The sequence below is a fragment of the Podarcis erhardii genome (genome assembly GCF_964252035.2).
Source record: "Podarcis erhardii genome assembly, chromosome: Z".
Classification (NCBI taxonomy): Eukaryota; Metazoa; Chordata; class Lepidosauria; order Squamata; family Lacertidae; genus Podarcis; species Podarcis erhardii.
The window spans coordinates 29,982,914-30,004,983 of record NC_138504.1 but is presented as its reverse complement, the minus strand read 5'-3'; the positions used below and the strand labels follow the sequence as shown (position 1 = coordinate 30,004,983).

The window sequence follows — 22,070 nt, the reverse complement described above, 5'->3', positions numbered from 1 at the left end:
GTGACCTTGGGCCCGTCACTGCCTCTCAGCCTAACCTACCTCACAGGGTTGTTGTGAGGATAAAATAGAGAGGGAGGAGGCGACCACGTACACCACCTTGAGCTCCTCGGAGGAAAGGTGGCATGCAAATGCAATGAAATTAATAATCATTATCATCATTCTACTGCCCTCCAGATGTTTTGGGTTACAACACCCACAGGCTGATGTGCTTGCTGACAGGGTCTGGTGGGAGTTGTAGTCCACCCAAGACGTCCGAAAGACACCTGGGTTGGTGAAATCTGCTTTAGAATGCACTTCTGGTAAATCAGAAGTGGGTCCTGGTGGAGGTGCCGCTGCGATGCACCCACTGCCTTGCCATAATCGACGAGACAGCAAAGGTTGTTCGGGGCAATGAACTACATTTCCCAAGAGCCTTTGCTGCTCACCGTATCTTCTAGCTGCACGCTGAGGATCGTAGCTGAAGTTGGCTGGTAAAAGTTAACGAGAGGAAGAGGGCGGCTGCCTGCCCTTGTTAACCATGGGGGCTTCCGAGGGCGAAGGCGCACGGTAAGGTGGATAGGAGGGAGCGAGGCGCCGCGTGGTGGGGGGTTTTGTCCAGCTACTGCCCTTGCAACAGCCAGTTTCCTGGAAGGGGGAGCTTGTGAGAGTGGGTGAGCTGCGGTGCGTGGCTGCTTTGCAAGCCCCGATGCAAGCGGGGTCTGGGGCATCTGCGGCGGAAAGGGAGCAGGGAGGTTGAACCCGCCGCCTCTAATCCGCCCTCGGAGCGGCTTCGTAGCTGCTGACGAGTAAAACAGAACGAGCCTTTGTGGGAGTTGGAGAAGGAAGGCTTGCCTGCCTGCTGCGGGGAGAAGTGTTTGGATGGGGCGCAACTTAATGGCAGAGCGTGCGCAGGTGGAAAGTCCCAGCTTCTGTCCCTGGACTTTCTCCAGGTAGGTCTGGGCCTCTGGGGGGCAGCCTTTGTCTGAAACCCTGGAGAGTTGCTGCCGGCCAGTGTATACAATACTGAGCTAGGTGGACAGATTTGATAAAAGGCAGCTCGGGGGTAGGGTTAGCTTAGCGCAAGAAGGTCTCGTTTGCATGCAGAAGGCCCCAGATTCAGTCCTTGGCAGCTTCAGGTAGGATTGGGAGAAAAACTCCGGAGAGCCGCTGCCAGTCAGTGCAGGCAATACTGAGTTGGATGGATTAATGGCAGTGCCCGATATCATTCCCATTCCAACACCTGCTGCATCAAGGCTGGCTGCAAGATCTGCCCGTAAATTATATCTGTAAACCATTTCCTTCAAAACCAAGAAAGGAACGCCCACTTTGCTTTAGCTTTATATTACACCATTAGTGAACGTAGTGTAATATTACACCATTAGTGAACATGAAATTTGTATATACACACACACACATAAACATATGGTTGCAAGGTCCCTAGGGTTGGAGCAGGTCTGTAGCCAGATATTATTAGTAATATTTTGCAAGGGTAATTGCAGAGCTTTGTTTTTTGTTTTCATTTAAAACTGGCCCATAATGGCTTTTCAAAAAGGCCTGTGGAGCCACATACCACCAGTAGGGGGTGCTACATTTCTATTTGCATTTACCTTTTCCAAGGCATAAAAGTGACAGGATGAGAAGAACCACCTTTAGGTTTGCTTGCCTGCAGTTTGTATGTAGGGTTGGATACATGACAGAAGTTTATAAAATCATGCATGGCATGGGGGAAATGGATAGAGAGAAGTTTTCCTCCGTCTCTTGTAATAACCCTGGTGGACATACAATGAAGATTCAGGGGAGTTTAAAGAAAGCACCTCTTCATGCAGCACATAGTGTTAAATTATAGAACTTGCTCCCACAGGAGGCAGTGGTGGCCGCCCGCCAACCTAGATGGCTTTAAAACAGGATTAGACCGACTTATAAAGGAGAAGGCCACAATGGCTGTGCTCTGCCTCCACAGATGGGAATTGCTTCTGAATACCAGTTGCTGGAAACCACCAGAGTGGGGAATGGCTCATAGGGTTGAATCCTGCTTGTGGGTTTTGCCTTGGGGCATCTGGTTGGTCCCTGTGAGGAGAGGGTCCTGGACTAGATGGGTCATAGGCCTGACCCAGCAGGGTTCTTCTTTTGTGTTGTTATAAATGCTGTGTTTCTGATCACAATAAGCATCTGCATAACTGGGTCATTCTCTCGGCTTGAATGGGGTTTGAATTCAGCAGAGACTCTCCAAACTTGTTCAAGGAGGCTTCCCTTGTGTTAGCAGCACTTTCTGTAGAACCAATAACATCTAGCATGGCCTGTACATGGCCAAAGCAAATTTATGCCTCCTCTGAATTCCTTGTTACAGTACTTTCTCTGATTCCAAGAAAGTGACTCTCAAAAGAATCAAGAGCCACTTCATGGTATTAATCGTAGGCATCATTATAGCATAATAGTAGCATCATAGCACCATCAATGTACATGGCATGTTCTGGGGAAGAGCCATAGCTTAGTGGAAGAGCTTTTCCAATGTGTGCAGAAGGTCCTGCTATATTAGATCAAATATCTATGTAGCATTCTGTTCCTAAAAGTGCCAGCCAGGCATTTCTGAGAAGCTTACAAGTCTGGCACAAACAACCACCACCGTTTTGTGCGGTTTGTCCCCAGGATCATGCCTAGAAATCGTTGATTTGATCCTGCCATGCTGGCTAAGGTAGATGGGAGCTGACGACCAAAATATCTGGAGGGTATCAAGTTGGAGAAGATCAGTCCAAATCTCCAATAAAGCCATACAAACTGCTGAATTTGTTTTCCTTGGACCTAACACAAGGGTGTGTGGAAGGTAGATTGGGATCTGGTGATGGATCTCTTGAGTGATTTATCGTGACACCCAATCATTTTATAAGAGCAACAATGAAACAACTTTTCCCACCTAAGATGCAGACGACCACATTTATTTTTTATTTATTTCACTGCATTGCTATCCCGCTTTTTTCTCCAAGGAGCTCAGTGTGGCATCCATTGTTCTCACCTTCTTCATATAATACCCACAACAGCCCTGTGAGGTGGATTAGGCTGAGAGGCAGCGACAGACATGCTCTCCCCCCCCCCCCCCCGGCAAGGTCTCCCAGGTCCACTGGGAGATTTAAACCCTGGTCTCCAAGGTCTTAGTCCAACATTCTAGCCACGACACCATGCTGGTGTAATGAGGAATGCTAACAAGGGGTGGCCTTTTGTGTCAAAGGGCTGTATAAGTTCAGTTCAGTTCTGGTGCATAAAAATTCTTCAACTCAGAATATGTATTATTCTGCTTATTTATTAGTTGCTTTTCTGGCCAAGAACTCACGAAGCTCAGAGAAGGGAGATAAAGCAACAGAGCATTAGGCAGAACATGAAGTATGGATACAGACAAAGATGTGTATGAGAGAAACTGAACTGGATCACCTAAACTCTCTTTAAGGTAATAGTAACAAATGCACGTGTTTAAGGCTTTGTTGAATGTTAGAGCTGGAGGGGCCAATGAATGGTAACATAAAGAGAGTTCCATTACTGCAGGGCCGCCACCAAGAAGGCCTTGTGTGCTTGCCAGCCTAACTGACTTCAGCACTGTTTTTTCAATTCTAACTGTGTTTTTTTACACCTGGCTCCAGCTGGTAGATTGTGAGGTTCTAGTATAGGGTGCACATCTATATGGAGAAGTATTCATTGAACTGCTGGGTATTTGAATGGCTCTAGAGATGCAAGCAGGTCATAGGTCTCAGACTACTTTAATCCCCACCAAGAACCTTGAAGGTAGCACCCAGATGTGCTACAAGATTTTGCAGCTATGTATATTAAAGCCACCTGATAACTGTCTTCACCCACTGGGGAGACAGGAATAAGAGAATGTAAAAGTGCTTCCCGATGACCTGTATGTGGAGCCTTTATCCTGATTTTTTTGCAGGGAGGTTAGACTGTGTGGTGCTAAGTAAGTGTAGTCCCACACTCTCCAGTGCATTTTTCTGCCACCTTCCTAATCACAAAATGTCTGATCTTTTAGAGAAGTGGATTTGTTGCACAAGACCTCCCAATCAACTGTAAATGCACATCCTTAATTTGCTGGTATGTGTTTGCATCCTACCTGAAAATAGTAGTGTCCTATTATTATCCTGGTTGTCTTTGATATAGACAAATAGGGAGTGGCTTATTGGGAATTTATGGGTTATTTCTGTGACTTTTAATCCATTTTAAGAAATGAGCTTGAGTTAATCTCTTGTGGCATGTTTTTGAACTAGTGAAGATTCCTGCGCACTTTGCAGCTCCAGAGTTTTTAAGGAGAAAAATTCTGCAGATTCTCTTTTCAGTGGTCTTCACTGTGCAACAAACATCCTTCTATGGAAATTTAATACCGATGGCTGCAGTCTCCTGTTCTTTCACTGACAGAAGACCTTTAGGGTACCCTTTTGTTCAGCACCATCCCTGTTGCACAGCTTCTTAATAACCTGAGATAGAGCTCTTTCCAGCCGCATTCCTATGGGAGGCAATGGCAACAAAAAAGGCATTTTGGAGCCTTCCAATTTGTTTGCAGAGTAGCCCTTGTGTTCTCTGTTCTTTCCGTGGACCAGAGGTAACCTTTTGCTCAGTTGTGTAACTTGGCTTGAGAAATGCACTACAATTTAGTGGCTTTTACTAGCTCCTTTCCTGCGCTGTTTCCTGTATTCTGACATTGTAGTGTGATCTATTCATGGAAAATCGCAAGCTTCCTTTATCTGGCAGGCCCTCAAGAGTGTGCTGCTGCAGCTCACGGAGTGGGGGGAGGGAAGGAGGAACATTTGGCAAAGGGAACCTGGGATGTCCTGCTCCTTTCCTTGCTCCTTTCCTGTTCAGCTCAAGTTGTCGTGTCTGGCTTTGTTTGGTTAGAAAGCGCAGTGCATTCCTGCTCTCCTGAAATTAAAGGAAACTGGTCACACAAGAGCTATTACAGTACAGTACAAGAGAACTGTTTCTGAAAGGGTAAAGGAACCAGCGTGCCTCTTTTCCAGAACTTCCTAGAGCTGTCTTTCAGTCAGGGCTTTCCTGACCACCACCACCATCATTTTAACCTAATAATATCTTTACACTACCAGTGGATAGCGAAAAGTTTTTCTCCCTCTCTCATAGCGCTAGAACTCATAGACATCTAATGAAGCTGGATATGAGAAGATTCAGGACACGGATGAAAGAGAGTCATTCTTCGTACAGAGCAGAATTAAACTATAGAGCTCTCTCCCAAAGGAGGCAGTGGTGGCCACCCACTTAGATGGCTTTAAAAGAGGCTTAGGCACATTCATGGGGGAGCATAAGGCTATAGACCATGAAGACTATGCTCTGCCTCCATGGTCAGAAGCAACAAATGCTTATGAATACCAGTTGCTGGAAATCACAGAAGGGTAGAGGGCTTTCTTGTGGGCTTCCTTTTGGGGAATCTGGTTGGCCACAGTGAGAACAGGATGCTGGACCAGATGCTGGCTGGGCCATTGTTGGCTTGATCCAGGAGGCTCTTCTTATGTTCAGAGTTCCCAATTTAAGACCAGGGTATGCATTGCAATGATATCGGATTCAACATTCAAATGATCAAAGCTCACAGATTTCCCACCAATCTTCACCAGTGCCTGCATGACTAAGCCAACCAGTTCCCAAAGGCCAAGCAGAACAAGTACATCTTCAGTGATTGTTGAGGAAACATTGGTGGGGGAGTCAAGTGTCCCTTCAATGGAAAGGATTTCTACAGCCATAGTGCCTATATAAGCAAGAAGGCCCTGCTGTGAGCCGCTGCAGAATAAGCTGAAGCAGCCCTCCCAGCAGATCTCAAGGCATGGGTTGACAAATGCTGGTTAGAAACACTCCTTGAAATACCTTGTTCCCCCAGGTTTATCCCAAATTTCATTTTTTCCAGAAAATATGCAAAACACTTTGTACAAAGTTTTGATTGTGCTATTGGCTAACTGTAACCACTCTGGAATGGTCAACCGCTGGAGGTTGTGGACTCTCTTTGCTTGGAAGTTTTAAAGTAGAGGTTAGGTGGCCCTCTGTCACGGATGCTTTAGTTGAGATTCCTGCATTGCATGGGGTTGGACTAGATGACCCTTGGGATCTCTTCCAACACTACAATTCTGTGATTCTACAATTCCATGGAAGTTGCGCACCACTGGAGGCCTCATGCCCATTTTTCTTTGGCCGGGTGGTGGAACGGGGTATGGCAAAGGGCAGTGGCCAAGAAACTTACAGGACATAGTCCACAAATCTGGGGACTTAAAGGCAAGTCACCTTTTTCAGTAACAAGGTTTTCATTTGTGTTACATTAACAAGGAGCCCCCCCCCCCCCCGCCTCCAGATTCTCGCTGTACTTTGCAGTGTGGGATTATTCCCAAACTATTTCGGTCCTTCATGTGAGTTTGTCAAATGCTTTGGTTCTAAGCAACTACCTAAACACTGAATGTGTCATTACTTGCCTCTTCCCTGAGGTGACCCTTTCCCCCCACACACCTCCAATTCTTGATCCTCTGTCCTTTGTTGATTTACCTGCTGAAATGTATCCCAGTTGTGGTTGTTGATGTGTTATATGTACTTTAATTTTTTTCTTTATTTAAAACATATCTCAATAAAAAACTAAATTACCAACAAACATATCAGCCTGGATTCCTAGCCAGTCAGGGATGGGGAACCTGTGGCCCTTTAGATGTTGGTTGGAATTCAACCCCGATCAGCCTCAGCCACCATGATAAATGGTTAGAGAGGATGTAATCTAGCCCAGCAACATGTGGTGAGTCAGAGGTTTCCCACCCCAGGATCAGGCAGAGTGAAGTTGAGGGTCAGGGAAGTGGTGTGCCTAAGCTAGACAGCTGTCCTTGGGTGGAGGAGAGGGGCAGACCATGCTGAAGTCTGATACAGCTGCCAGGCAAATTGGCTTCTGCATATGGAATGAGAAGGGCTGGCATCCTGTCGCTCAACACAGAGCAAAATGTCTTCAACCAGTCCTGGTTTTTTGTTAAGAGCAACATCCAAAACTGTCCCATTGGTACATCTCACTAGATCAGTGGTTCCCAAACCTTTTCAGGCCACTCCTTGCCCTTGGTTCCTTAAACCTCGTTCCCAGTGGCCCTTGCATTATTGCCTTGATGGCTGTGGAGGAAGTAAGTGGCGGAGCGTGAAAGGTGTTGAAAAGCAAACTTTTTGAGTTTCTTGTCCATGGTCTCTCCCAGCTTCAGAGGCACCATTACAGTTCTTTGCCAAGGGCACAAAGGAACCTAGGTACACCTCTGATTCTAGTATACTCAGGACTGTAGCTCTGGGAGGGGAATTGGCGGGGAGGGTCTTCTAACAACTCAGTGCCCTTTATAAACTCCATCTCTCAGAATTCTTTGGGGGAAGCCATGGTGGTTTAAAGTGGCTTCCTAGTGCTTTAAATGTATGGTGGGAATGTGCCCTTTGTTTCCTTGGGATTGAAAAGGGCATCTCATGGGAGCTTGACAGGACATGGCAGTGAAGTACTGTGCTGAAAAGTCCTAATTGCAACTCCAACCTTTGCCAGGACTTCACTGTGTGGCCTCGACTGCACTTGGCCACAAGGGGCCTGTCAGTACGATGCAGGTAATGCTTGCCTACCCGGCAGGGTTGTTTGTAAGAATTGCTGAACTTAATGTGTGTGAATCCGTGCGAGGAAGATGGCTTTGGGTCTTCTGTGTGAGATCGTCCTTGTGGAACTTAACTCTGCGTTAACGCGGCACAAGATCCTGCAGCAAAATCAGGAGCCTTTTGCAAAGCCTACTCCGGAGGGGCGCTGCCTGAGACCGGGCTCTTTTGCAACTCTTTCTGCTGCAGAAGCCAGAGATGACAAAAGAACCGTGTCTCGCCTCCCTCCCTCTCCCTCTTTGTCAATGAGCGCGACTGGCAGGCCGGGCAGCCAACGGAAATCTGCAGCTGGGCCGGCTCGGGCCAGTGAGCAGGCGGCGTGTGGCTTTGGGCAGACCTTCCTGCCTGCCTCTCCTCCCAAGCCTTTGGTTTCCAAAGCGGCTGCTGTTGCTTTAAAGTCTTCGGGAGGAGGGCGCGTCCGGAGCGCGCAAAGGCGATGGAGATGGGGCGCTTGGCAAGGCTGCGGCGGCGCTGAGCGCGTTCTCCCTCCTTGGTTGAGGCTCCCCTAGGCAAGCGAGGGGCTGAGTCTCTCCGCTTCCCGGAGGCACTCCGCTCCCACTGCTCCCTCCCTCCCCCCCCCTCCCCGGCCATGTTTCCTCGTTAGCGGGCGGAGCGCTGAACGCCTGCGCGCAAGGGGAGAGCGGCGCTCTGGAGTTTGGCACCAGCAGCAGACAAGCGAATCTTTCTTGCCGCCCCGGGAACGCGGGGATGGGCCGCCTGCACGCTTCTGCCTGTCCCCCGGGCAGTGGCAGCAGCTCCCGCTGAGACTGTGCAGAAGAAGCGCCCCTTTTCCAGCCTTTTCGCACGCGACAAACTGAGTCGTCGGGACGGACGCCCCTACCACCCCACCCTTGCTTTTCTCCAGCGGCACCGTTTCCGCCCCTTTGGACCTCCGCCTCCTGTGATGCTGGGACGCGCACAGGTTTGGTTTCTTGGGCAATATATATATTATATCTATCAACCCAACTTTTTGAAAACAAAAGTATATAATTCCTGCATGTTGAAGGCAAAAGGCTGGTGAAGGGGTTTTGCAACTGGGAAATCAAGTTCCTTCCAGTATTCCTTCTCTCTCAGGGGCCTGTGTGTGTGCCAGGAATGAAAAGTTATGCACTTTTGTTTCCCTGCGACAGCAACACCCTTAAGACGAAAGTGGCTTCTCTGGCAATTCGTAATTTTACTTAACATGGGGGAAGATTTGCAGGAGCTACCTGGTGTGGAACCTGATGGATTTTTAAAGTTTTAGCCCAGTTAGATTTATCAAGTTATTCTCCAAGTGGGCTTGTCAGTCTTCGCTGCCAAATGACAACAATGACAACTAATACTTTATTTTGCCACTCTTAACTTTTTTTGTATTATTTATTTTATTGCATTTACATCCCCCACTTATTTATCCAAGGAGCCAAAGGTGGTACACATAATTCATCCCTTCCTCATTTAATTCCCACAGCAACCCTAGATTAGACTGAGACTGGCCCCCAGGGGGTCAACCCCAAAGAACTTCATGGGCAAGTGGAGATTTGAACCCTGGTCTCTCCCAGGTCATGATCCAAGACACTAACCACTACACCACACTGGCCAATATGTAAACTGAACCATAACAGCATCCTTTCTTGCAATAATATTGGGGTGGAAAGTAACATTAGTTAAAGGGGCAACTGGATAGTAGAACTTGAGTACTGATTTTTTATTTGAATTGTTTATCATTAATTCCTGGCTTCCTTTGTTCCAAATTAGTTCCTTCTATGCTTAAGCAGAGGGCCCAGTTGTTCTTGCCTCTTACACTTCTTCAGAAACTGCTTTCTGTGCTTTGCTGTCAAGCAAACATAAGTGAGCAGTATGACTTTTCAGTACCTTTTTTAATGGGCATTCTTTAAGTGGGTGGAAATAGACCCAAGCATATATTTTGGTAGTACTGTGTGTCTGGTCAATACAGGAGCAGAGCAACCACATTCCTTGCAATTATGTATTATTTCGTCTTCAGTTTTTCCAGTTCGTTTTTGTCAACTGTTTTCAAGTACAGATGAAATTAAAGTACAACTGAACCAATTAACAAATAACCAAACACTTCAGGCTTTTCTCCAGAAACATTGATCTAAAGAGTGCACCAAGCCTAAGAGCATTAAACCACATTCACTTGCAATTAGATGTTTTATTTCTTTTGCTAACAGAAGTGATCAGCCACAACTCAGTGTTTACCTGAAATAGCACCAATACATTACTTGGCTGTGTATATAGCACACATGGTGCCTGCATACACCATGCTCAGGCAAAGCATGTCTGCCTGTACGTCCTGTGGTTCCATCTCTTATTGCTCCCAGGCTGTGTCACAGGGCAGAGGAGGAATGCCGTGGAACGGGTGCTCCACCCCTCCAGTTAGCTTCTCAGTTTCCCACGGTGGGGTGTGACACAAGCTGGCTCCTTCCAGTGCTGTGCTTCTGGGATTCTTGGACAAGATGGGATTGGAAGGGTCTGGCTGGATGGGCGGGATGGAGGCATGAGCATCCTCATTTGTTACATGTGGTTTGCGTGCAAATCATTGCGGTTGCAGAATCCAGACTGTTGACACTTTGCAGAGCCAGTAAACTCTCCCAGGTCAAGTCTATGTGGTCACTTGCCTCTTCCCATTGATGGTGAAACAGTGATGGTACCACCTAACTTATACCAGCACTAAGGGTGAAGCATTTTACAACTTAAGTCACTGGTTTCCAAAGTGAGTGGTACTGCCCCCAGGAGGTGGTGGGATTACTTAGGGGGCAGCAGGGAGGCACTGGAGGTGTAAATGACTATCAGACTTTGAAAAGATGGCATCACTTGCTCAAGTTCATCAGTTTTATTGAATTAGTTAAACTCAATAGATTTAACTGGATTTTGAATCATTGTGTAATTAGTTGTTATTGTTTGGGATTTCATTGTGTTGCTATCTTCCTTAGTGGCTGCTGTAAACCGCTATTCTGAATAATGCTTTTTATAGGGTAAGAAGCGCTGGGGATGAGCTTATGGAATCAAGGGGGCAGTGGCCCAAATTAATCAGTTTTAAACTATGGAAGGTTTCCCCAATCAACTGGGCAGCAAAGAAGAAACAAAATGGGTAAAGAGACTGGGTTGTATCTGAAGGCAGCTCTGTTTACGGAAGTTTTTAATGTTTTTAATACTTTGGGCTGGGTTGTCATCAATATGCTGATGACACCCAGCTTTATCTGTTGATGGATGGCTGCCCTGACTCGGCCCTGGACACACTGACCAGATGCTTGGAAGCTGTGGCTGGATGGCTGCGTGGGAGCTGGTTGAAGTTAAATCCTTCGCAGACAGAGGTCCTCTGGCTGGGTCAGGATGACATAGGGTTGGGGGGCCAACTCCCATCTCTTGCGGGGGCTCAATTAGTGCCAGCGCCTTCTGTCAAGAGCTTGGGTATAACCTTCGACGCCTCCTTTCCATGGAGGCACAGGTTGCAGCCACAGCAAAGGTGGCATTTTCCCATCTCCGCCATATTAAGCAGTTGGCCCCTTACTTTCTCTCCCTGATCTGGCCACAGTGATCCATGTGACGGTCACCTCCAGGCTTGCTTGTTGTAATGCGCTCTACGCGGGGCTGCCCTTGAAGCTGACCCAGAAACTCCAGCAGGTGCAGAATGCCGCGGCGAGGCTCCTTAAGGGGTCCTTGTCGCGGGATCACATTCACCCAGTGCTTTACCAACTGCACTGGCTTCTGGTGGCGTACAGGGTCAGGTTTAAGGTGCTGGTTTTGACCTTTAAAGCCCTACGCAACCTAGGACCCACGTACCTACAGGACCGCCTCTCCTGGTATGCCCCGCAGAGGACCTTAAGGTCCACAAATGACAACACTTTGAAGGTCCCAAATCACAAGGTGGTTAGATGGGTATCAACTGGGACCAGGGCCTTTTCAGTACTCGCCCTGACTTGGTGGAACGCTCTGTCACAAGAGACTAGGGCCCTGCGGGACTTGATATCTTTCCAGAGGGCCTGCAAGACAGAGCTGTTCCGCCTGGCCTTTGGTTTGGACTCAGTCTGACCCTTATGTTTTCCCTCCCCTTATGGTTTTGATCCATGGGCTACTTTTAAAATGAGGCTGCATTTTAAATTGCATTTTAACCTGTATTTTAAATTTCCCCTCCCCCCCATTATGTTTTTATTGTAATTCTACTGGTGTTAGCCGTCCTGAGCCCGGCTCTGACTGGGGAGGGCGGGGTATAAATAAATTATTATTATTATTATTATTATTATTATTATTATTATTATTATTATTATTTTAATATTATGTTGGGAGCCGCCCAGAGTCGCTGGGGAAGCCCAGCCAGATGGGCAGGGTATAAATATATGATGATGACGATGATGATGATCAGTTATACTCAAAGTAGACCCATTAAAAATAAGAGGCAGGACTAACTTAAGTGCATTATTTCCGCTGGGATTATTCTGAGTAGAACTTGGTTCGATATAACTCATAATTTTTAATGCAGATATTAAAAAATAGAGAGTGGAAGTATCATTGAGAGAACCATTATCCCTTTTCTCTCCCAGAGGAGGAAATACCTTATCCAAAAAGATCATTGCTACAACCTGCTTGTATGATCAAAAGCAAAGTATGTAGGCAGAAATATTTTTACACATGCAGATTTGTGTAAACATTTTTTTAAATGGTGCAAAATTAGCCCTACTTAGGCATTGTTAACTGTGTTAAAATCTTTGGTTGGGGCGAGTTCTGCTCCCTGCCCCCAATGTCTCTTCAGCCTCACTTTGATTTTTTCTGATCTATTGTATTCCACTGAAGTTTACAGCAGCACTGATACTTCCCTCCCATATCACCCCACATAGGTTAATTTTTAGTACGGAACGGATAACAGAATGATCTGGTTTGTGTATCGTGATAAGCCAAACCATGACTTATTTCGTGTGCAGGCTCCCATAGAAGAGGCTGTGGCCTCCCTGATCTTTTTGCTGCTGTCTTGAATTATAGAATTGGAAGTTGGAAGGAGTTAAGCTATGGTTCCGCTTAGTGTGCCACTTAAATCTGGGCTTTTGGTTAGCTTCCTTAGGTAAAGGTAAAGGTACCCCTGACCGTTAGGTCCAGTTGTGGACGACTCTGGGGTTGCGCGCTCATCTTGCTCTTTAGGCCGAGGGAGCCGGCGTACAGCTTCCGGGTCATGTGGCCAACATGACTAAGCTGCTTCTGGTGAACCAGAGCAGTGCATGGAAACACCCTTTCCCTTCCTGCCGGAGCAGTACCTATTTATCTACTTGCACTTGATGTGCTTTTGAACTTCTAGGTGGGCAGGAGCAGGGACCGAACAATGGGAGCTCACTCCGTGGTGGGGATTCGAACTGCTGACCTTCTGATTGGCAAGCCCTAGGCTCAGTGGTTTAGACCACAGCGCCACCCACCTGGTGCAACCAAAGCTTATCCTATTGTTTGTAGCTCATGGTTTGTTTTGGAGAACTATATCATAAGTTCAAAGTAAGACAACATGCTATAATAATAATAATAATAATTTATTATTTGTACCCCGCCCATCTGGCTGGGTTTCCCCAGCCACTCTGGGCGGCTTCCATAAAAACCAGAAATACACTAAAATATCACAGATTAAAAACTTCCCTGAACAGGGCTGCCTTAAGATGTCTTCTGAATGTCAGGTAGTTATTTATCGCTTTGACATCTGATGGGAGGGCGTTCCACAGGGCGGGTGCCACTACCGAGAAGGCCCTCTGCCTGGTTCCCTGTAGCTTTGCTTCTCGTAATGAGGGAACCGCCAGAAGGCCCTCGGCGCTGGACCTCAGCGTCCGGGCAGAACGATGGGGGTGGAGACGCTCCTTCAGGTATACTGGGCCGAGGCCGTTTAGGGCTTTAAAGGTCAACACCAGCACTTTGAATTGTGCTCGGAAACGTACTGGGAGCCAATGTAGGTCTTTCAGGACCGGTGCTATGTGGTCTCGGCGGCTGCCCCCAGTCACCAGTCTAGCTGCCGCATTCTGGATTAGTTGTAGTTTCCGAGTCACCTTCAAAGGTAGCCCCACGTAGAGCGCATTGCAGTAGTCCAAGCGGGAGATATGTTTGGCAAACCATGGCTTAGCTCAGTGAGGCATAGTGGCAGAACAACCAGAAAGGAATGAAGTGACTGCAGTCTCCTCTCCCTGAGTCCATATACTCATGCTAAACTTATGGTTTGACTTGGTGTGGTGTCTGAATACCAAGTGTGTTTATGACCCTTATATTGTTACGTAGCAGCATGGTAGGCCCTGCAAAGGGATTGGTCTGGGCGTAATACATACTAAATTTGTTTTATTTCATAAAATTTACATGCCACTTGATTGTAAACAGCAACAGCAACCCTCAGAGTGGCTGTTGCATCCAAGGTATTTGAGAACTGATGTTAACATCTCACTCTTGCTTACAATACTAAAATGAAACTGCATTGGAATGAACAGATCTTATTCCACCTTTGCAGTTCAGTGTAACCCATAAAAGACTTAAACACTGCATGTTCCTGTGAGTTACAAGGCAGGTTGTGCTCTGAGTTTGACCCATTATTTTTTCTCCCTTCTTTCAGGACAAACAAGTGAAGAACTACTCCAGTGGTTCCCCAACTTCTTTGCACCCCCACCCTGTTGGTTCCATAAACACATCCCCAGAACCCACTACGCAACACATAAAAAGCATTATTCTCCTTGCACAACCCACTAAGGAAGATAATAAATGAAATTCAAAACAATAACCACTAATTGCACTTTAATTCACAATCCTGTTGAAACTGTTTAGTTTAATTAATTCAAGAAAACTGATGAACATGATCCAACGATACCAGCTTTTCAAAGTCGGATATTCATTTATGCTTCTAATGGCCCCCCTTTAGCCCCCTTGCCTCTTAGAGCCCCCTGGGTTATCCTCCCCAGGGGGCAGTGCTACCTACTTTGGAAACCACTGAGCTAGAGTGCTAGGTTTCGTTGCTGCAAAGACCTCTGATTAAGACAGAAATTAGTTCCTCCTGTTCCATGGTTATGCTAGCATGTGTCTAATCAGATCTCCAGAACTGGTGCCATCAGTCCAATCTAATCCTAGCTTAAGGACTTGTTAGATTCAAGTGATGGGGAATAGAAAGTTTGACTCTTTAAAAAATGTAGTTTACCCTCCAAGAAAAATTCACGAAGGGAAAATTGCCCTGAGCAGTACACATGGGAAATCTCTGGCCCTCCAGTTGTGGTTGGGCTCCAACCCCCTTTCTCCTGGGCAGTGCTATGGGATAATGGTAGTTAACTACCATTATGTTGTTGAACTACATTTGGAGCGATGCATGTTCCCCATCTCTGGCCTGCAGTGAGGCTTGAAGGGTGTGTTTGTGTCTACTGTAACATTGAAGTCTGCCAACTGGAGCCAGATATAATATGGTGACTCAAAAGGTAGAACTAATTGCTTCTTGGCCTGCCTGATCCGCATGCTGGGATGACCTGTATACTTCAAGTCCTGTACAACATTTTAATTACTACTGATTTGAACGTAGGAACATAACAAGAACCCTGCTGGATCAGGCCAGTTGCCCATCTAGTCTACCATCCTGTCCAACCAGATGCCCATGGGATACCTGCAAACAGGACCTGAGCACAAGAGCACTGTCTCCTCTCCTGTGGTGTCCAACAACTGGCAGTCAGAAACATTGCTGCCCCCAACTGTGGAGGCAGAGCAGAGCCATCCCGGCTGGTAGCCGTCAGTAGTCCTCTCCTCCATGTATTTATCTAATCCTCTTTTAAAGCCATCCCAAGTTGGTGGCCCATCACTGCCTCCGGTGGAAGTGAGTTCCCTAGTTTAACTATGCACTGCATGAAGAAGAACTTCCTCTTATTTTTTCTGAATCTTCCAATATTCAGTTTCATTGGAGGTCAGTGAGCTCTAGATTAAGATTGAGAGAGGACTGGGATCCCAATCTCCCAGATCTTAGTCCACCACTCTGAATCGCTACACCACATTGGCTCTCTCTATAAGCATAACTACTTGATCCTGATAAGAACAGGAGTGCACACCCAGACCATATTAGTATTCCTCCTAGACTCAGGAGACTCGGAGGTGTCAACTGGTGAAACATCCCAGGGCAAGCAGGTCGACTCCCAGTATTTGATAGTGCTGGGGTGGGCATGGCAAGAGAGTAGGGCCGGGCAATATATCGTCCAAAACTGGTATGAAGTCCATATCATGACATCAGTTTCATAATTTTTGACTTGGCAGTCATGAGGCAGGGAAAACCGTGAAGCCAGTCAATGCCTCTACATAGCTCCATCCTTATTTCAGACATAGTGATATATCAGTGTATCACAATGTTTAGCTGGTGATATATCACAATGTTGAAAACCAGATATCGCCCAGCCCTATCGGAGAGAGGTAGGTGGGGATGGAGCAGGAGGAGGAACTCCCAGCGCCCATTGTGCAGATGGAGGAAGCTAGACAGCATTTGGAGTGTCCTGACTCAGTCGGTCCCTTTTGAGAGTTTAGTCTTACTGCCATGCCTCTTCTTAGGTGATAGTTTTAATAATACAGTGGTACATCGGTTTTCGAACAGCTTAGTTCACAAACAACTTGGAACCCAAACGCTGAAAAACCGAAAGTAGGTGTTCCGGTTTTCGAACTTTTTTCGGAAGCTGAACATGCTCCGTTTTGAGTCTCCCTGTTGCGCTGCTATTTTGGATCCCCCCCCCCATTGTAATTCATGCCTTCCGTTTCTGTGATTTCCTGTTGTGCTGCTAATTTGTGCCCCCTCCCATTGTAATTCAAGCCTTCCATTCCCAATTGCAGTGTTCTGTGGTGATATTTGGAGGTTATATTTGGTGCTTTTGCTTTTGCTATTTATTTTGCATTTTTTTGTTTTGAGGCTTTTTCAGTTAATTTGTTTTTGGGACTGCGTGGATTCCAGTTCAGCTACTGATTGATTGATTGATTGATTGATTGATTGTGTGACTGTGGAAATGGATAAAAGCCCTCATCCAAACAATCACTATAACCAGTTAAATAAATTGTTTAAATGGTTAGTAAAGAAATGATTATTTTTCTCTTTCCAAAAAAGTACAGCAGAAAGATTGTCCAAATATAAACAGTTAACTTATTAAACCTCACCATAATTTCATAATTATCTGTCTATGTATTTCTAATAGTATATCAAATCAATAATTTTTGATATAGCTGTAAAAACTACTCTGAAAATTTATTATTCCAAAAATGAAACCTTCATATGGTTGTAAATATTAAGATTATACCAGAAAGAATGAGTCTTTCTGTAAAAAAAATGATTTAAATCAAGCCTTACTGACTAGTGATTTAAATCGTGATTTAAATCAATTTGATTTAAATCAAATCCACCCTGTACAGTACATTGATTATTGCTTTCATTTTATGGATCAATGGTCTCGTTAGATAATAAAATTCATGTTAAATTGCTCTTTTAGGGGTTGTTTTTAAAAGTCTGGAACGGATTAATCCGTTTTGCATTACTTTCTATGGGAAAGTGCACCTTGGTTTTGGAACAGACTAAATTTGAGAACCAAGGTACCACTGAATTGTTTTATCTAGACCGGACCAATTACAATATGTGGCATCAATTCATTAGTATATAATAAAGAGTTATACTATGATAAAGTAAAATTAAAAAGTGGGCAAGGGATACGCACACTGCTAATGGGGAAACACCGCAACAAGTAATTGATTACTTGAGACAGGGTGTGTATCCTGCTCTTCAGTTCAACAACTTCACGGTGGTGTTAGTGCTGAGTAAAAAGTAGGTCACAAATATAAATTTGAAAATTGAGAGTTCTGTGACCAAATCCAGCAGAGCCATCAAAGAATCCATTCACCACATTAGGGCCAACCTAAATGCCACCCTGTGCTAATAGTGGCTGAGAACTTGTGTCCCCTGTTCAAACCTTGCCTTTGCCGTCCACTCATTGGGGGCCTTAGTTAAGGCTAGGCTCCTGCCCTGTCTCTGACTCACCCGATAGAGCAGCCGGGTGTCTTACTTTACAGAGGTCAGTTCTCTACAAACAGTTTGTGTGTGTCTGAAAGGCTATCCACTGCGAATCCAGTTTAAAGATCCCCAAAAGGAGAGATCAGGGAGGCCTGATCCCTAGTTTGCAGCTGGGCATCAGGCTGAGTAAGCAACACAGGTCACCTGTTCACAGCAGCACTAAGGTGTGTTGCTGTTCAGATCATAGCTATTATTACAAAAATTGTGGGTTTTTTGTAATTAGCACATGCAAATTTTATGTAAATCTGCACCCTCTTCTCTTTTTCCCTTTTTGGCAATGTACAAAGGGCCACCCTATCAGCAGGTCATCTACAATAATTATAATATTGGTCTCCCTTACAGAGCAGTTGTCAGGATTAGTGAGATAATATACTGCGAAGCACTTTGGCCATAATAAAAGGGCTTTCAGTGCTAAGCACAATTATAATCTCAGCTGGCATTTCTTCAAAAGTATATTACAGTGGCCGGGACAGGGGAGAGGGGGCATGGATAGGTGGGTAAATTTGTGCGCTTATCTGATCTCTCTGTGCGCACTGCAGCTTGACATTTTTGATCCTTGTTAAAAACGATATGCTAAAAAATGCTCCCCCCCCCCATTAATGCAGATGACATTGATTTGAGCACTAGGCAAACTCACGTTGTGATCTCATGTGGTTTTCATTAACTGGGACCCCAGAGCAGAAAGAGAGGCCTGGGCTAAATAAGCAGAGGAATGGCAAAAACCACTCAAATAAATGAAGATGACGTTGAAGCATTCTTGGGATATTTGTGGGATGGGGCTTCTAACAACAGAGAGGAAAGAGCAGGACCCGGATCACTAAGGAGCAAAGCAAAGGGAATGGAGCTGAACTATCTCCTAAATTCCTGCTTGTGTTGGGTCACTGGCTCTTGCGATAGGAGTAGAACTGTACTGGGTAGGCTTTTTGGCCTGCCTAGCACTTTCACAATGGGTGTGTAAATATTATATAGGTTTCCCAAGTGGGCAGTGCTGTCAACCTTCCCTTTTTTTGCGGGAAATTCCCTTATTCCAGCACCGTTTCCCGCTGCTATCCCAGATTGTTAGATATCCCGTAGACTGACCCTGGGACAGGTGAGGCTGCTGATCCTTTATTTTCAAATCTGAAAGTTGACATCTATGCACTGGGGAGGCAGTAGGATTAGGAAGGCGGGGGCACTAAGAGGCAAGGGTGTGACAGGAGGGTCCCTGGAGGTGTAAATGACTACCAGAAGTTCATCCGTTTTGTTGAATTATTTTAACGAAATAGTTTTAATTGCATTTTGAATTAAGGTGCAGTTCATTGTCTCGGTTTTGAATTTTATTCCTTAGTGGGTTGCTTAGTGAGAACTGCTATTATGAATAATAGGGCAGAGGACACTGGAGGCGAGTTTATGCAACTGAGTGGGTGGTTGCCTGAAAAGCTTTTGGGACCACTAGGAATCTTTTGCCCAACATGGGGCCCGAACCCATGGCCCAGAGATGAATGGTCTCATGCTCTAGAGACTGAGCTATCTCAAGTCCACTTGGGGTTTCTGGCTTGGAAAGAGCTTTTAAGCTCTCTGCTTTGCTTGTTGGGCAAGGCCCACTTAGCATACAGGGTCTAGGAGTGCTGGGGAAAATCTCTCTTCCCATCACATGCTAGCCACAGGGGTGGCTCAAAGAGTTTGGGTATACATGAATTTCATGTATATGCAGAACTCTTGGAATTGAACTCCCCATGTAACATGTGATCATACTGTGTTTGGTTCACTTTGGAGAATTTGGCCCAGCAAATTATTATTATAATATTATTTCGGTCTGAATGTATTCTGGTGCTCCAGTTTTGAACTTTAATTGATTGGGAAACGCTCAGATCACATGGGCTGTGGTTACAGCTTAAACTCCTTTCTTAAAATGGCAAGTGATTGCTGAAAATGAGCTTTTGCCTTGCATCACCGGGTCATAGGAGCAATTTCCATTATGCCTTTCGCCTGTATGACTCCGTTGCCTTAGGAGCTGGGAAGCTGAGCTCATGCTAAGAATATGTGTATGTCTCCCGCAGTGAGACTCTCTCTCACTTCTTGTTTCTAATTAACAGGAGGTGGTGGTGAGGGTGACTCTCACTCTCTGGAATGAGGATGTGTAATACTGGCCCTTGTCCATGCACCTGCTTGGTGCCACACCTGTGTGATCACCTGAGACACAGTTGGTAGGCACCTGGGATAGGGGTAGCTGAAGCAGCATAATTGTCAATGCGGCCCATTTCTTTGTCACTGTATTTACTTAATTGGGACCAATTGTGTACACTTCAGTATAATTGACTTTTAACTCTAGTTATACAGAAAGCTGAAAAGTCGTTGTTTTGTAAACATTCTTCTTAGACAAGCTTTCCATTCCATGCCTTCCTCCTGGTCATTTCACTCTCCTGTCAACATGCTCCTATTTTTTTCTGCTCTACCTCAAGGGTCTTAGTTACTTGAAGAAACCCCTAAGAGTTCCATAGGCTCTGAGTTGGGTCCTTTAGGATTTCTGTCCACTCTGCTTTGGATCTCTGTTGTTTGCTTATGGGAATTTTTAGTTCTGGGCAGAAGCCACCTTTTGAAGTTTTCATTATGTACTGCACAGCCTGATGACAGTGATGCCTCAGGCTGAACAGGACACTGAGCATTTGTCCTTTTTGCCCAGCCCTTTTCTAATGGATTCACTTTCACAACTCTTCCCCATTTTACTAAAGGGGGGTTCTTTCAGGAATAGCTTTGAGTGTGGTGTACACTCAGAGGTTTACTGCTGGGTTGAGGGCAGAGAAATGCTTCTGATTCTCAGAGACTTCTCATAAGACAGTCAACACAGTTTCCTTCCTCTTGTAACTCAGGTGGATGCTTGTGTTGTGCTTGCATTTTTCAAACATAATGAGAGCCTTCTGAAAATAGTATGAACCTTCCACTGTGAAATAATAGTCTACTAACCTAAGCCTTTGAGCCCTCTAGTTTTATTTATTATGGCTAACATTGGATTACTCATAGGGGCAGGCCTGCCCTGGTGCCCTGCCCACAAAGGGAGGTGAACTTGTTCCTTCCAGTTACAGATAGGTAGCCGTGTTGGTCTGCCATAGTCAAAACAAAACAAATTCCTTCCAGTAGCACCTTAAAGACCAACTAAGTCAGTTCTTGGTATGAGCTTTCGTGTGCATGCACACTTCTTCTGTGCGTGTATCTGAAGAAGTGTGCATGCACACGAAAGCTCATACCAAGAACTGACTTAGTTGGTCTTTAAGGTGCTACTGGAAGGAATTTGTTTTGTTTTGTTCCTTCCAATTAGGAATATTTCCCTATTAATTTCTTGGCTGGGCTCTTTCCAGGGCAGGTTATTGCAGGTTACACCAAATCTTGTGGCCCACTTTTCTTAGTTTTGCAAGCAGAGGAGAAGCACTTGTATGTGCCTGTTACTGTTTCAGTTGCAGCAGACAATCTGACAAATACCGTATTTTTCGCTCTATAAGACACACTTTTTCCCTCCTAAAAAGTAAGTGGAATGGTGTGTGCGTCTTATGGAGCGAATGCAGGCTGCGCAGCTATCCCAGAAGCCAGAACAGCAAGAGGGATCTCTGCGCAGCGCTCCCTCTTGCTGTTCTAGCATCTGGCTCAGCCCCTCAGTCCCTTCCCCCACCTCCCGGAAAAGCCCCCAAGAGCTGCGCTCCCTTTAAAGAGCTGCGTGGAGCTCTTGGGGGCTTTTCCCCGAGGAGTGAGAAGGGCAGCCGGTCAGTGACAGACTGCCCTTCTCCCTCCTCGGGGAAAAGCCTGCAACTCCATTCCACGCGGCTTGTGAAAGGGAGTGCTGAGCAGAGCCTGGGATGCATATAGGCTCTGCTCAGCGCTTCCTTTAAAGAATATTTTTTTTCTTGCATTCCCCCTCTGAAAACTAGGTGCGTCTTATGGTCAAGTGTGTCTTATGGAGCAAAAAATACGGTAGCTTGCAGCACTCTCTGGAAGTACTATGTGGCATAATTTGCAAGTACTTCATCCCCCATGTGATCACTTACATCTTGCTTATTTCATTCCATATTTTTTAAGTGGCCTTTTTGACATTTGAAGTGTGCACTGCATGGAATTAGGATAATTGAAGCGGTTGCAGGATGAGTTTGTAGCCCTCTCCAGAGAGTACCCCCGAGGCACTGCGCTCCATTAACAACACCTTTGCTTCAAAAACATGAAACCATTCCTCAAATGTCCTTGATACCCTTCCAGTCCCATGGCAATGGATCGTGTCTTCTGGTTTCCATTCCCTAGCTCTGGTTGATGTGACCATCAGACACTCTCTCCCTGGTGATGAGGCAGCACTGCAGGTCTAAGCAGGGTGAGATGCCTGCAGGTCTCTGATGTGAGGTGAAAGTGCTGTGTCCTGCTTCTTGAGGGCCCCAGCCAGGAAATAACCGTGCAAAATGGAGGAAATGAGGTGACGATAAATATAAGG

General features: G+C 45.8%; 1 protein-coding gene across 3 annotated transcripts in view; it reads left to right on the top strand.

Annotated features, from left to right (window-relative positions):
- Positions 1 to 406: 406 nt before the first annotated feature.
- AMOT (angiomotin) overlaps positions 407 to 22,070 on the top strand; it is a 67,730-nt gene continuing 46,066 nt past the window's right edge. Inside the window, exons 1-2 of one of the 3 annotated variants that reach the window (XM_081846978.1) lie at positions 438 to 546; positions 3,281 to 3,418. The gene's annotated coding sequence lies outside the window, so the exon portion shown is untranslated. Of the gene's footprint in view, positions 547 to 3,280; positions 3,419 to 8,015; positions 8,531 to 22,070 lie in introns of those variants that run through there. The other 2 variants (XM_081846979.1, XM_081846977.1) reach the window with 2 other exon arrangements.